General features: G+C 37.4%; 1 protein-coding gene across 5 annotated transcripts in view; it reads right to left on the minus strand.

The window, feature by feature from the left end:
- Positions 1 to 15,041, minus strand: part of TMEM232 (transmembrane protein 232) — a 200,454-nt gene that overhangs the window by 151,898 nt on the left and 33,515 nt on the right. The gene's annotated exons all lie outside the window — the stretch shown is intronic.

Consider the following 15,041-nt stretch of genomic DNA (forward strand, 5'->3'; position numbering starts at 1 on the left):
TACTGCATATAAAACCTTATGACGTGCAAGAAAATGGCACTTCAGAGGAAATGTTACATAAACATTCATCTAACATCAAGGAAAACCTAAAAATTAACTAGCTAACATTAGAAATGAGAAAAATAACAACAAAATAGACCCCAAAAAAAAGTAGAAGTAAAGAGAAATTTTAAGAGCAGATATCGGTGATATACAGAACAAAATCTGACAACAGTCAACAAAGCCAATATGATAAAAATAATTAGTTTTCAGAAAAATTCAAATTAAAAGCGTAATGAACTTCTATTTCACACTAACTAGAATGGCTAACATTAAAAAAAAAAACTGACAATACCAAATTTTGAGGAATATAGAACAAAACTCTAATACGTTGCTGATGGAAGTGAAAATAAGCTATAACAATGTAGGAAATCTATTTGTCTGTGCCTTTGTAAGTTAACTGCATACCTACACCCTGACCTAGAAATTTCATTCCCAAAACAATGAAAACACTGTCATAAAAAGACTTGTACAAGAATGCCTATAGCACTGTTTTTCGCAATAGTCCCAAACTACAAACAACTCAACCATCTGTCAGTGGGAAAATGGATGAACAATTTGTGGTATGTTTATATAATAGGATTATTCTCAGTAACAACAAAGAACGAATTACTGCTACATGCAACGACATGCATAAATATCAAAAATATTACACTGAGTGAAAAAAGCCAAACACAAAAGTGTGCATACTATATTATTTCATCTATGCGAAATTCAGGCACAGACAAAACTACTGCATGGTGATGGTCTATGGGAGGTGTAAGGATTGAATGGAAGGTGGCATGATGGATATAGTATATATTAGTGGTGGTAACATGGGTGTACGTATGTATCAAAACTCAATGAAACAGATTAAATTTGTAAAGATGACCACAGTAATATCTCCCATACTGTATGTTGTTGTGCAATGTGACCTTTCCACTCCCCCAAACAAGAGATACAGTCTAATCCCAATCCTTGTGAATCTGGGCTTAATTTAGTGACTTAGTTGACTAACAGAATGTGGCAGAAGTGACACTCTAGGACTTTAGAGGCCAAACTACTAAAAAGGCCCTACAATTTGCTCCTGGATCTCTTGGGACATGCAGAATCCAGCCACCATGCTATGAGAAGACAATGCCACATGGAGAGCCATGTTTAGAGGATCAGGTTTATAGTTCTAACCAAGTGCCCAAGTAACAGCAAGCAGAAACTGCCTGGCATGTGAGAGAGCCATTTTGGTTGTCCAACCCAATCAACCCTTCAGATGACTACAGACTCAGTTGACATCAAACCACATCCTGTGGTTTAAGGAGACACCCCAAATGACAATTATCCAGACAAGACAGTCAACTCCAAAACTGTGAGAGTTGATTAAAACAAATGTTTTAAGCCACTAAGTTATAGATAACCAGGACTCTGACTGAATTGTGTGGACATTTGTACATTTCACTACACGCAAATTTGCCCTCAGTACAAATAAGATTATAAGAGAAAATACTGTATTGGAATTAGTGACATATAACAGAAATAAAAAGGGCTCAAACAGTATAGAAGCATATTTCTCTCTGATGTACAAAAAGAAAAAAGAAAAGAATCTAAAAGTTCAAAAACAATGTAGGGTGTATTTGGCAGCTTCACAATCATGAGATCAGCCTCTGTCTAAATCTTCCTTTCATGGTCCTTGTTAGGCCTCCCCTGAGTTCAAGTTGTTCACAGGCTCATGTAGCATCAAATCACTGGGGAGCCACTGTTGGTCACTATGTATTATTGATCCTCATCTTCAAAGAAGCACTGTTAATCAAGTCTGCTTTTCATCCCTTTGTCATTCTCTCACGTTCAGGATGCCATTATCTCTATCCTCGATTAATACAATAACTGCTTATCTATCATTCTCCTTCTGACCTTTCTTCCTCCTGAGAAAAGAGAAATAACTCAGAGCAGTCTGACTAGTGCTGCCTCACCCATTATCTTCATGTTCTTGGAATCTGTGGCACAAAAACCAGGTATACCTAATCAACAGTTTGTTATTTTAATGTAAGTTATTGGTAAACAACTTAGGAACTGCCTCTTCTTTCCTTTAAAAACCCACATGTAACTGCTGCTACTTGGAGCATATACTCACGGCAACTTGAATTGTCTCTTGGGCTGCAGTCCTCAAATCTGACCCAAATAAACTCTCTATATTAATTTTCTCTCCATTTTTTCCTTTAGGTTAATATTCTAGTCTCATCTTTTACATGATTCAGAAACATAAATCTCCTAATCATTTCACTCTTCTACCAGCCTTTCAGACCCTTTAATTTCAGACCCTGTAATACAACCTTATTGCCAATAAAATAAAATCCAAACTCATAGGGACTATCCAGATTCCTGGAGCATAAGGTTTGAATATATGCTTTATATTTATATCTATTGTTTTGGGGGAAAAAATGTAGTTTTGGTTTCTATTATAAAGTTAAATTTTCTCCTTCTCTCTCTCTCTCTCTCTCTCTCTGTCTTTCCCTCTCTCTCTATATATATATGTGTGTGTATACACACACACACATATTCACATATATATACACACACACATATATATTATAAATCCTAATTGCAAACCTTTGGTGCAAAGTATGTTGGAAAATGGATTATCTTATTCATTTTGGGGTCCCACACACTTACATTAGAAAACACCATTTGGAAACTTACAGAGTAGTGTGAAGGGAAAAGTGAGGCAATGTAACAAAATGTCCCTTTTGGAAATAGTTAAAAAAATAAAGATGATTGGTTTGTAAAAGTGAAGTAGAGACACATAGGTGATGGGATATCACTGATGTCTCTTAAGTATGAAGGCTTTGCATATTTTGTTTAGTAACTCCTCTGTCTTCATGGTTTGTACTTCTCTACTCTGAGGGTGTGCGTGTGTGTGTGTGTATTTGTGTGTAATTTTTAATAGATTTGTTTTGACAATTAAGTTATTAATTTATTCACAAAAGTGTTCTGGCAGAAGATAAATGTAGAATTTCATTTCTATATGGATAACCATATAGATACATAGAGACATACGTAGTTGGATAGAAGAAGGTTTTCTTCCATTCATGCCTGAACTTCAAGGCAGAAAACTGAAGCTGTCTTATGCTATGACTTAAAAAGACAAAAGTAAAAAGCTAAGCTTGTGGAAGAGATGACAGTAAGTGTTACATAGGGAGAAACAAATTTCTTGGGATTGTGGAGAAAGAGAGATATCTCCTGAGACTGGAATGTAGCAGAAGTCATTCAGATACATGTCCTCTGTTGGAGTGGCACTCCCAGGAGGTGACAGTACCTCAAAAGAAATGGCTGGGCCTTGTGCCTTAGGAGACTGGACCCCACAGCCTAGAAGAGGCATAAAAATCTTTCCTGGGCCTAACTGTGGCCCATAAGAGGTATGTCAAACCAGAGGAGGCTGTATAGATGGGACAATTGACCCAATACCCTGAGGTATCTCTCCAATGCTTTGTTGATGTATGAGCACTGTGAAAGGAAATTAAATTTTGGGACCCCAAACTCATCTAGCCAAAAGGAAAAGTCACGCTGGGAACTGGGTCACGCAAACCTGCCTCCACCTTTTGGTTGCTAAATAAGATGGCCCGCTACAAGATGAAAAGCTAGTTGCCTCCTCCATGTTTTGCCCACAAGGAAATTCCTGGTTAGCTGTTAAAACTTCACCATGGCAATGCACATTGATAGCTTTATACAAATGCAGTCACCCCAGTTTTCCAGACACAAATGCATATCCGGTTGTTCCCCTACCCCATTTGTCTGTGTTATCTTATGTAAATGAAGATTACCCCCATTTTTCCTTTGACCCTTTTGTTTATGTGAAAACTGCATGCTTCTCAATATACCACCCTTTCCCTTCTAAATTTGGACCCCTGAAAATCATTTTCAGAGAAAGGCATAGACCTGTCTCCCAGGTGCATCCTTAACTCTGGCAAATAAATCTCCAAAAATGATTGAGACTTGTCTTCCATTGACAGTACCCAGGACCTTTGTAAACCCTGGGGCAAGGGCAGGTCTAATAACAATTGAGAGCAAATATTCAAGCAGTCAAGCAGAACAGAGTCTTGGAGTAGAAATTTATAGAAAGTACAGAAACACTATTTATTGCATATGTATGTTAATGAACTGATTCATAACTACTATGTAAATTTTAACTTTATAGTACTATATTTAAAAATTGGCAATTTTTTTTCAGAAATAGTAAGTATAAATATAATCTGTAATTAATACAAAACAGTAATATTCAAAATACTGAAAACTGAAGCATTTAAAGTGTTTACAGGTGCTTTAGAAACCCTTGGACAAGATAGGAAGAATAAATACTGTGAAAATGGCCATACTGCTCAAAGTAATTAATAGATTTAATGCTATCCCCATCAAGCTACCATTGACTTTCTTCACAGAATTAGAAAAAACTACTTTAAATTCATATGGAACCAAAAGAAGAGCCCATATAGCCAAGACAATCCTAAGCAAAAGAACAAAGCTGGAGGCATCAAACTACCTAACTTCAAACTATACTACAAGGCTACAGTAACCAAAACAGCATGGTACTGGTACCAAAACAGATATATAGACCAATGGAACAGAACAGAGGCCTCAGAAATAAGGTCACACATCTACAACCATCTGGTCTTTGACAAATCTGACAAAAACAAGAAATGGGGAAAGGATTCCCTATTTAATAAATGGTGTTAGGAAAGCTGGCTAGCCATATGCAGAAAACTGAAACTGGACCCCTTCCTTACACCTTATACAAAAATTAACTCAAGATGGTTTAAAGACTTAAATGTAAAACCTAAAACCATAAAAACCCTATAAGAAAACCTAGGCAATACCATTCAGGACATAGGCACGGGGAAAGACTTCATGACTAAAACACCAAAAGCAATGGCAACAAAAGCCAAAATTGACAAATGGGATCTAATTAAACTAAAGAGCTTCTACGCAGCAAAAGAAAGTATCATCAGAGTGAACAGGCAACCTACATAATGGGAGAAACTTTTTGAAATCTGTCCATCTGACAAAGGGACAGAATCTACAGATTCTACAAGGAATTTGAACAAATTTACAAGAAATAAACAACCCCTTCAAAAAGTGGGTGAACAGACACTTCTTAAAAGAAGACATTTATGCGGTCAACAAACATATGAAAAGAGGCCATCATCACTGGTCATTAGAAAATGCAAATCAAAACCACAATGAGATACCATCTGACACCAGTTAGAATGGCAATTAAAAAGTCAGGAAACAACAGCTGCTGGAGAGGATGTGGAGAAATAGGAATGCTTTTACACTGTTAGTGGGAGTGTAAATTAGTTCAACCATTGTGGAAGACACTGGTGATTCCTCAAGGAACTAGAACCAGAAATACCATTTGATCCAGCAATCCCATTACTGGGTATATACTCAGAGGATTATAAATCATCCTACTATAAACGCACATGCATACATATGTTTATTCTAGCACTATTCACAATAGCAAAGACTTGGAACCAACCCAAATACTCATCAATGATAGACTGGATAAAGAAAATGTAGCACATACACACCATGGAATACTATGCAGCCATTAAAAAGGATGAATTCATGTCCTTTGAAGGGACATGGATGAAGCTGGAAACCATCGTTCTCAGCAAACTAACACAGAAACAGAAAACCAAACACCACATGTTCTCACTCATAAGTGGGAGTTGAACAATGAGAACACGTGGACACAGGGAGTGGAACATCAAACACTAGGGCCTGTTAGGAGTGTGGGGCTAGGGGAGGGATAGCATTAGGAGAAATGCCTAATGTAGATGACGGGTTGATGGTGCAGCAAACCACCATGGCACATGCATACCTATGTAACAAACCTACATGTTCTGCACATATATCCCAGAACTTAAAGTATAAGGAAAGAAAGAAAGAAAGAAAGAAAGAAAGAAAGAAAGAAAGAAAGAAAGAAAGAGCAAGCAAGCTTTGGACAATGAAGAAAATGAATTAAAAAGCATCATTAAAGTTTAAACAGGAACTATTTTCATTCCTCTCCAATCAATCACTTATTTAGTTACTTATTTGGGAAATTCACAATGAGCTGATACTGAAATTATAAAACCCTGTTCTGGCATAGTTAGTTAAGTATTTCAAACCTCCTTTATTCACCATAGGAAGCCGTTTGTTTGTCTTTGATGCAAACAACTAATGTGATGAATGGTTTAGGAAGGAGCTACAAAAGAGATGTAATTGTTCATGAATTCTTATATTGGATTTATGTTGTGCGCCAGTACTTTTTATTTATTTGCAACTATCAGAAAAAGAAAATTTGAAATAAAATTCTAAAAGTGGGCCAAGATGGCTTCAGGTTGGCCATATGCATAATAAAAACTAGGCCTATATACTAAAGCTGAACTCTCCTCTCCAGGGCTGGATTCTGTCAAACATTTCATGGATGTTTACTGATTACAACTTTGTCTATCAGATAAAACACAAAGGAAAGATACAATAAGTCATCACTTTACAGACCGTAAGAAACCAACATGCTCATTAACATTTCACTGTACATACAGTAACCACATTTGCTTTATCTTATATGTAATGTAAATGAGCATCAATCAAAATTATAAGAATGTCACTTTCACTTCACTGCTCCCCTTCTTCCATTTCCTACGTAACAGAATATATAAATACAGTGTTTTGTGTAGCCCACTTGGGAACACATTCTCAGTTTTTTTGTTTGTTTTTGTTGTTTTTTTGTTTTATTTTTTGTTTGTTTTTTTGAGATGGAGTCTTGCTCTGTCACCCAGGCTGGAGTGCCCTCACTGCAAGCTCCGCCTCCCGGGTTCAAGCAATTCTGCCTTAGCCTCGGGAGTAGCTGGAACTACAGGAGGCCGCCACCATGACCAGCTAATTTTTTTGTATTTTTAATAGAGATGGGGTTTCACCCTGTTAGCCAGGATGGTCTTGATCTCCTGACCTCGTGATCTGCACGCCTCGGCCTCCCAAAGTGCTGGGATTACAGTAATGAGCCACCGCGCCCGGCCACATTCTCAGTTTTCACTGACTGAGTCTGTGTTTCCCAGGCTATTAGTCCTCAAACTTGCATCAGAACAAAATTAACTTAAAATTTCTTTAAGGTACAATGTCTTTTACTTAAACTTTAGGTTGACAGACGGCGTGGTCAGCAGAATTCCAGCCAGATTCAGGGACACACAAGACTCATCTTAAGGAGTGAGTTCTGTATCGGTACCAAGTCAGTGCTTGGTACCAACACAAAAGCACTGGGTTTGAACCAACTATAGGGGAACCACTGGGTTTACATAGTGGGTTACCAGGAATCCAGACCTCCTTCTCTTTTGCTAGCGGTCTAAATCAGCTTTATTTAGGACCTCTAAGAGGAGTAGTGTATCATGTGTTTTCGGATCTCTAAGAGGAGTAGTATATCATGTGTTTGCTAAGTTCTCCCTAGGGTTATCCCTTTGTTCTAAATTGCCAGGAAGAAAGGAAAGAAAAGTAAGGTCAACCAAGCATTGCTGCAGTTAAAACGGTGGTTTCTTCGATCAGCTGAATGTTTCTCTTTTCAAACCTCTTTTGTCTGTACCAACCTTTTATATTCCTTCTGAGAGCAATTGCAATAAAATTGCTCCAAAGCTATGAGACATTTGCTCCCTCCAGCCCAAATCTCAGATATTCTTAGGTAACTAAGAATCTCTTAGAGGTGTCGGAAGGGGATCTCTCCTGGTGGGCAGTCCCATAGGGTTCCCTCAGAAGGACAAACAAAACAAAAACAAACAAACAAAAAAAACAGGTAAAATACTTAAGGTCCTCTGGAAAATGCTCACAAAATGGGTGGTCACCTAGCATTTGGAGTAATGGACTGCCTCCCGTGAAGCTGAGCTTTCTTGAGACACGTGAGGTAACCTACTTGGGGTTGAGAGCCAGAGGAGTGTACCTCTTAGCAATATACCTTTGACCCTAAACACATCCTTGGTTTGGTGTAGACAGAGGGAAGAGGGGAAAACATAAGAAATAAGACATCTAACTGAAAGTATAGGGAAAACCACCTCCTAAGACACCAGCTGGATTTATGACTAAAAATTTTAATGCTTCATCTTGTAAATTTCTGACTCATTAGACCAACATCATCAAAAAGGAAATTAGTTTAATTTGGCCAAAATGGGGCTCATTTGAGATCCCAAAACTGGTTTACCCACGGGCACAATTGCAAAGAGCTGGCTCAAGAATTAAGCAGAAAGAATGGGATAGAATTTCAAATTGCATTCAGAAACTTTACAAAGGGGAATGATAAAATTGCTTCTATACATGAAGTGAACCACAATATCTTGGAAACCATTTCTCGACTGAAAAAATTATTCAAAGTTTCCACTGCTTCGCCTTCTCTTGCTACCGCTGCTTCCCCTCTGCTTCTTGAACCTTCCGCTCACTTGCTTTCAGACCTGCCTTGTCCAGATTTTCTTCACTCCCTCCTCCACCACCCTCTGAGGTTTTAGCAGCACTCTTTAGGGAGAAAATTAATCCAAGTTGGGAACCTTCAATAACCTATATCTCCAGGACTAAGGCATAATTCAGAGACAGTGCTAAGGAGTTTCCTGATCCTACCCAAGATCCTATAGGTATCACTAAGAAATTCAATCTAACCGCCAGAACTTATGAACCTGACTATTGAGATTTATAACAATTAATTCATATGCTGGTATCTGAAAGAAAAAGTTGAAGAAAGGCTATCAAAGGTTGACTGGAAAAATCCACTAAGCAACTTTCATAAGCAGACAGCTGAAGACAGGGAGAAGGCCCAAGAACTAGTAAATTGTTTCGCACAAGTAATTCTTCAGATATTTTCTAAGATTGCTTGCTGATCGGTCTAAAGTCCAGCAGTGTAAACAGGACCACATGAAACTATGCTAGACTATTTTGAAAGATTTGAAAAGGTTTTCAACAATATTTGGGAATGAATGAAGACAGTCTAAGGAATTGTCAGAATGATTCTTTATTAAATTCAACCTTTCTTAACATATTGGATCAGCAATTGGCCAATGTGGTCAAATTGTACCAAATAAATTGGGATTGTGTACACACTTTGGAATTAGGGAAACTAACTGATAAACTGACCAAAGTTATACAGCAAAAGAAGGATAACAGGGTCACTAAAATCATGAATTTACAACTCCAGCAACTCACGGGTCAGATATCCAGATCAAAACAGAGGACTCCCTTTCCAAAGGGAACCTCAGAAACATCTAAATGTGTCTGTTATTATTGCAAGGAACCAGGACATCTAAAGAAAGATTGCAAAAAGCTGAAATGGGCACAGAAATAAAAAAGAATAAATATAAAAGAAAGAAGAGGTATGGGAGCCTCTGAGGAAATAAAGAGGGCTTTTCCCTTGATTTTAAGTAATAATCTGGAGGAAGTGAAGATATCTCTCTCTCTTTCTCTCTCTCTCTCTCTCTCTCTATACACACACACACACACACATACACACACACACACACACACACACACACACACACATACACACACACACACACACACACACATACACACACACACACACATACACACACACACACATACACACACACACACACACACATACACACACACACACACATACACACACACACACACACACACACACACACACATATATATTTCTATTCTCAACCCTACCTTTCTAAAGAGCCTTATTCCTCAGAGTAATCAAACTATTCAAATGTTGGGGGTGTCTAATCAACCAATGACAGAATATAAATCAAAACTTTTGCCTTTACAATTAGGAAATTTAGATGAATGCCATTCTTTCCTTTTGGTGCCTTCCACACCAAAACATTTTATAGGAAGAGATTTTCTGGAACTTTATAAATCATATTTTCTTCTCAAAAAGAAGGAAAATGATTTTGGAAATGACTGAAAAATAATTGACTAAAAATGACAGATCAGAAAGTTTGAATCAGATTAAAATTAAAATTCAACCACCAAGTATTAAAACAGAAAAAGAACTTGATGACTTATTAACACATATTCCTAACTATGGTTCCAATCATCCACTGATATAGAAGGAATTTTAGTGGCCAATACAAGTACAGGTGGATCCAAATAAGCCACTTTTGAATATTAAACAATATCCATCAAAACAGGAAGCTGTAATAGGAATAAAACCAATAATCAATGATTTCATTGATAAAGGATTATCTCTTACTTCAGTCTTTGTAATAACCCCATGCTCCCAGTAAGAAAATATTATATGAAAAGATAGAGATTTGTACAAGGTTTGAGCATTTTAACAATATTATGATTCCCCATCATCCAGCAGTTCCAAGCTCTCACACTCTTTTGTCCAATATACTTGTAAGCAGTTAATATTTCACTGTAATTAATTACGTGTTTCTTTAGCATACCAATAGACCCTGTCAGTAAATATTTGTTTGCCTTTACCTGAGATGGCTTTCAATATACCTAGAATGTTATGCCCCAAGTTATACCAAAAGTCCAATTTATCTTTTGTAAATATTAACAACTGACAAGGCTGAGTTAAATTCTGAAGGAAATTCCATACTACTTAAGTATATGGATAATCTCTTGTAATGATTCACAAATCTGCAATATTGTAGAACCTATTCCCTGTACTTGCTGGAACAATTAGCAAAGAGAAATCATGAGGCATCCAAAGGAAAACTCAAATTTTGCTTAACAGAAGTAAAATATTTGGAACATTTAATTTCTAAGGGGGGGACTACACATAAATCCAAATTGAGCAACTACAATTCTTGTATACCCCACTCCAAAAACTAGACAGCTAAGGGGGTTTTAAGTCTAGTTGGCTACCCTAGCTGGTTCTCCAATTTTACTCTCATGGTACAGCAGTTATATACATTGTTGAAAGAAGATCAACTTAAGCCCATGTACTGGACATCAGAAGAACAAAGAGCTATTCAAGAAATAAAAGAAAATCTTACAAGAGCCCCTGTTTTGGGCCATATTTGGGCTGCTGCTTTTCCTTTTTTTCATGAGAGCCATGGCAGGATGCTGAGTGTTCTAACCTAAAAACATGGAGGACAGCACAGTCCTACCTTCTTATAATAATCTATTGGCTATGATAGTCAGCAGTTAGACCCTGTAGCATACCCCCTTGTCTGAGGGCCACTTCAGCCATTGTCATGCTCCTTAAGGCTACTCAGGAAATTGTAATGGAGGCTCTGTTGACTTTATATGTATCTCATTCTGTAGAAGCTCTCTGGAATTCACATATTATACTCAGCATTTTTCTGTTAGCAGACTGGATTCTTAAGAAGTGTTCTTACTCTCTGATCCACATGTTACTATCTCTCCCTGTAACACTCTTCATTGCTGCTGTTTTTGCTGCCTGAAACAGTTGATGAGATAACTCATTACTGTATTGTTCTCACAGAACACTTTTGATGTCCAGACAGGATTTACAGGAGACACTCCTGGAAAATGCTGATGTTATCTAATTCGTTGATGGATCATATCTAAGGGATAGATTTGGGAAATAATGGGCAGGCTATGCAATTATGTCCCTTGCAGACATCATAGAGAGCAATCCCTTACTTAAAGAAAAATCAGCATAGTTAGCTGAGTTAACAGCACTCATCAGAGCTTGTCATTCGGCCAAAAAACAAATGGCTAATATTTACACTGACAGACATTATGCTTTTGGTGTAGCTCATGACCTTGGAATGTTATGAAAGCAAAAAGAATATTTAACCTCCTCTGGACAACCTATCAAACACAGCTGTCAAGTTTCTGACCTCTTAGAAGCCATCCAATTACCAAAAAAATAAGTGGCTATTACAGTTCCTGGACACTCCAAACGACTCTCTGGAGGGTAAAGGAAATCATTTTGCTGATGCAGCAGCCAAAAAGGCTACTTTAACACAAATAGCAGGTGAAACTACAAAGGTAGCTATGTTTAAAAGAAACTATATCAAAAAGGTGCTCCGTGAAGCTCAAGAAAAAGCTTCAGAGAGAAAAAGGCAGATATGGCTAATCAAGGAGGAGTGCTACCCCCTGACAAAAGTCCCCCACCCTCGCTTGTAATTTATGGTATGGACCCAATGACAGACCTATTTTGCTGATGGGATTTCAGTTTGCTATGCTACAACATGTTTATAAGCTTACTCACTGGGGACCTACGAAAATGATTGCCTGGGGAAACCAATACTATGGGAAACCCTTACTAGCATAGCTCATAAGGTTTATGCAAAATGTTCGATTTGTTCAGAGCATAATCCAGGGAAGCCTCTTCACAGATCTCAAGGGCATTTCTCTTTGCCCATCAGAGCTTTTGAAATTTGGCAAACGGATCTTATCCAACTACCTCCAGACCAAGGTTATAAATACGTACTAGTTAAGATGTACATGTTTTCTCAATATGCTGAAGCATTTTCTTGTAGAACAGTCACTGCACAAGCAGTAGGAAAATATTTATTTTGGAACAGATAACTCCCTCTTGGGGAATTCCTTCCAAATTACATAGTAATAGGAAACTCATTTTGTGGGAGAGATAGTTCTCTCAGTTTGTAAAATCAGGCCCATTTTCCAATATTTTTATTGTGTAAACCATCCACAGTCCTCTGCATTGGTGGAATGAACAAAAAGAATAATAAAAACTCAACTGGCAAAATTAACGAGGCCGTTTTAAATTACTTGGCCCAAGTCTCTTCCATTGGTTTTGGTTAACCTAAGAGCAACTCCTTTTGGAAAACATCAGTTATCCACCTGCGAGATAACTACAGGTTAATCTGGATGAGACTGGATGGAGAATTTCTCCATCCTCATTCAATAAAGAAACCAACCTTATTGAAAGGGGATATGCTCCATTTCTGTCAAGGCTTAACCAAATTTCTCTCCCAAAAAGCTAAATTGATAAAACTCTGTTTACAGTGCACTACTGCTGGGGGTGAAGGTCTTAAGTATCATGATCACTAGACATAGGACTATGTTTATTGGGAGAGACATCAACTAAAGGGTTCACCTGAACTTTGTTGGAAAGACCCTTATCAAGTATTATTGACATACCATCCCTGTGCAGCTATAATCACTGTGCAACTAAACTTGATGCGGTTGACTCCTGGTGTTACATTTCTCATTTACAGAAAACTCCAACACCTGAATGAACTTCTGAGTCTACCAGAGATCTCCGATTGAAGATCTCTAAGATTCCTGAGCCCTTCAAGGATGGAAAGTAGATGACATCTGAGTAAACAGCATTTTCCAAAATACTGGACCAGGTCTGTACTCATGTTAATTTTTTCTACATATATCTTTTGTTTTTGTATTTTCATTATTATGACTGAATGTCTGGTAATTCCCCCTCCTTTGCTTGATTCCCACTCCTCTTACTAGGAAACCACTAATCTAATTAATATGGAAGCAGGGCAAACCTTTATTTTTCAATATCAAGTGGACATTGAAACCCTGATGTCAAGTTTTTGTAATCAGCCCAATGCTCCTAGAGCATCTTCTTTTTAGGAATAGGATACTCTCAGGGCCCCCATTTAAGGAAACACATCCAGGAAGTTCCTCCCAATTCCATGCCTGATTGGGTAGTTTTTAATACTTTGCAAATACATCATGTATTGCTATGAATATAGTTAATCAGTTAGTATCCAAAAGCCCTGATAAAATGGAAGACAGCTTCAGCTAGTGTACCTTATAGTGTTTCTTGTTCTAGGGGTCAGGGGCCTTATTTTTGTGAGTGGAGGTCTATGAAACATTATAATGAAACTGGGATTCATACAATGGGTATGAACAAGGATATCATTGAAGGATAATTTGAGGATCCAACCAGAGAGAACGTGGAAAGCCTTTGGCATATCCAGACTAAACTACATCTACAGGTAACTACTATCCATCTCACCTTAACTTGGTACACCCAACATTTTTGTGTTGTCAACCTGTACCCAAACTGCACTTCTGCTATAAATGCCCAATGGCAACAACATGTTTGCTCTCTTATCAAACATGTCTTATCAACAACCCAAACATGTTTGATAACACAGCACTGGCCAACTAAGGGGAAAACAGCATTCGGTGCTATAGGGGCAGGACTTAGGATATTAGGACAAGTTGAGAATGTATTTAATAAAGAAATATATTGACAAGAAGAATCAATACTTACCAATCTAAATAGATTAGAAGGAATACTCTTTCAGAAGGAATATAAGGGTTGGGAAGCTGTATGGAAACATAATGATGCTATTGCTAAGTCAGTAAATCAAACTGCTCAAGTAATGAGGAACTATGCCAAAACTCAGCAATGGAAAAAAGCATGTGTTCAAACTCAACAAGGTTTACTGACCATGTTGTCTGCTTCCAATTCAAATGGAAGCAGAGTGCCTCTAAAACATGACCAACCATTTTGGATGCAGAAGCACAAGGTATACATTTATGGAAAAAATATAGACCTTCTTTTTCCTGAAAAATTACTATGGGGGTTAAGCACCCTGCATATACAGTATGTGTGTGTGTGTATATATATGTGTGTGTGTGTGTAATACTTCAATTTCAGTTCTAGATAGTAAAGACATTCAGGAAGAATGATACTGTCCCAAAAAGGTTTGGAATCTTGAAATCATGGACCCGAATTTCAATCCCCCTCCAAAATAATATATGCTATATAGGAAAAAGATGCTTCTGTTGGGAAGGGAAAAAGAATGAGACTATAACTGTTTCAGAGTTTGCTTACAATCAGATAATATTTGATTTAAATTAAACTGCTACTTGGTGTAATACTGGCTTCATAGGGAAGTTACGTCTAGGAAAAATTAACACTTATAATAATGAGGACATTGATAATCAAGTATTTTGGGAATTTGAACTCCATCCTTCTCAAGCTGTACTACCAGCAGCAAAAGATTGTCCGAACCAGCAATGAGATATTATAAATGATCAGTTAATTACAGTTCTAAATGAAATCAAAGATATTTTGAGGTACAAATACAAACAAAAAGGAAAAATTTATCTGATTATTCACA

This window comes from Macaca mulatta, chromosome 6 (genome assembly GCF_049350105.2).
Source record: "Macaca mulatta isolate MMU2019108-1 chromosome 6, T2T-MMU8v2.0, whole genome shotgun sequence".
NCBI lineage: Eukaryota > Metazoa > Chordata > Mammalia > Primates > Cercopithecidae > Macaca > Macaca mulatta.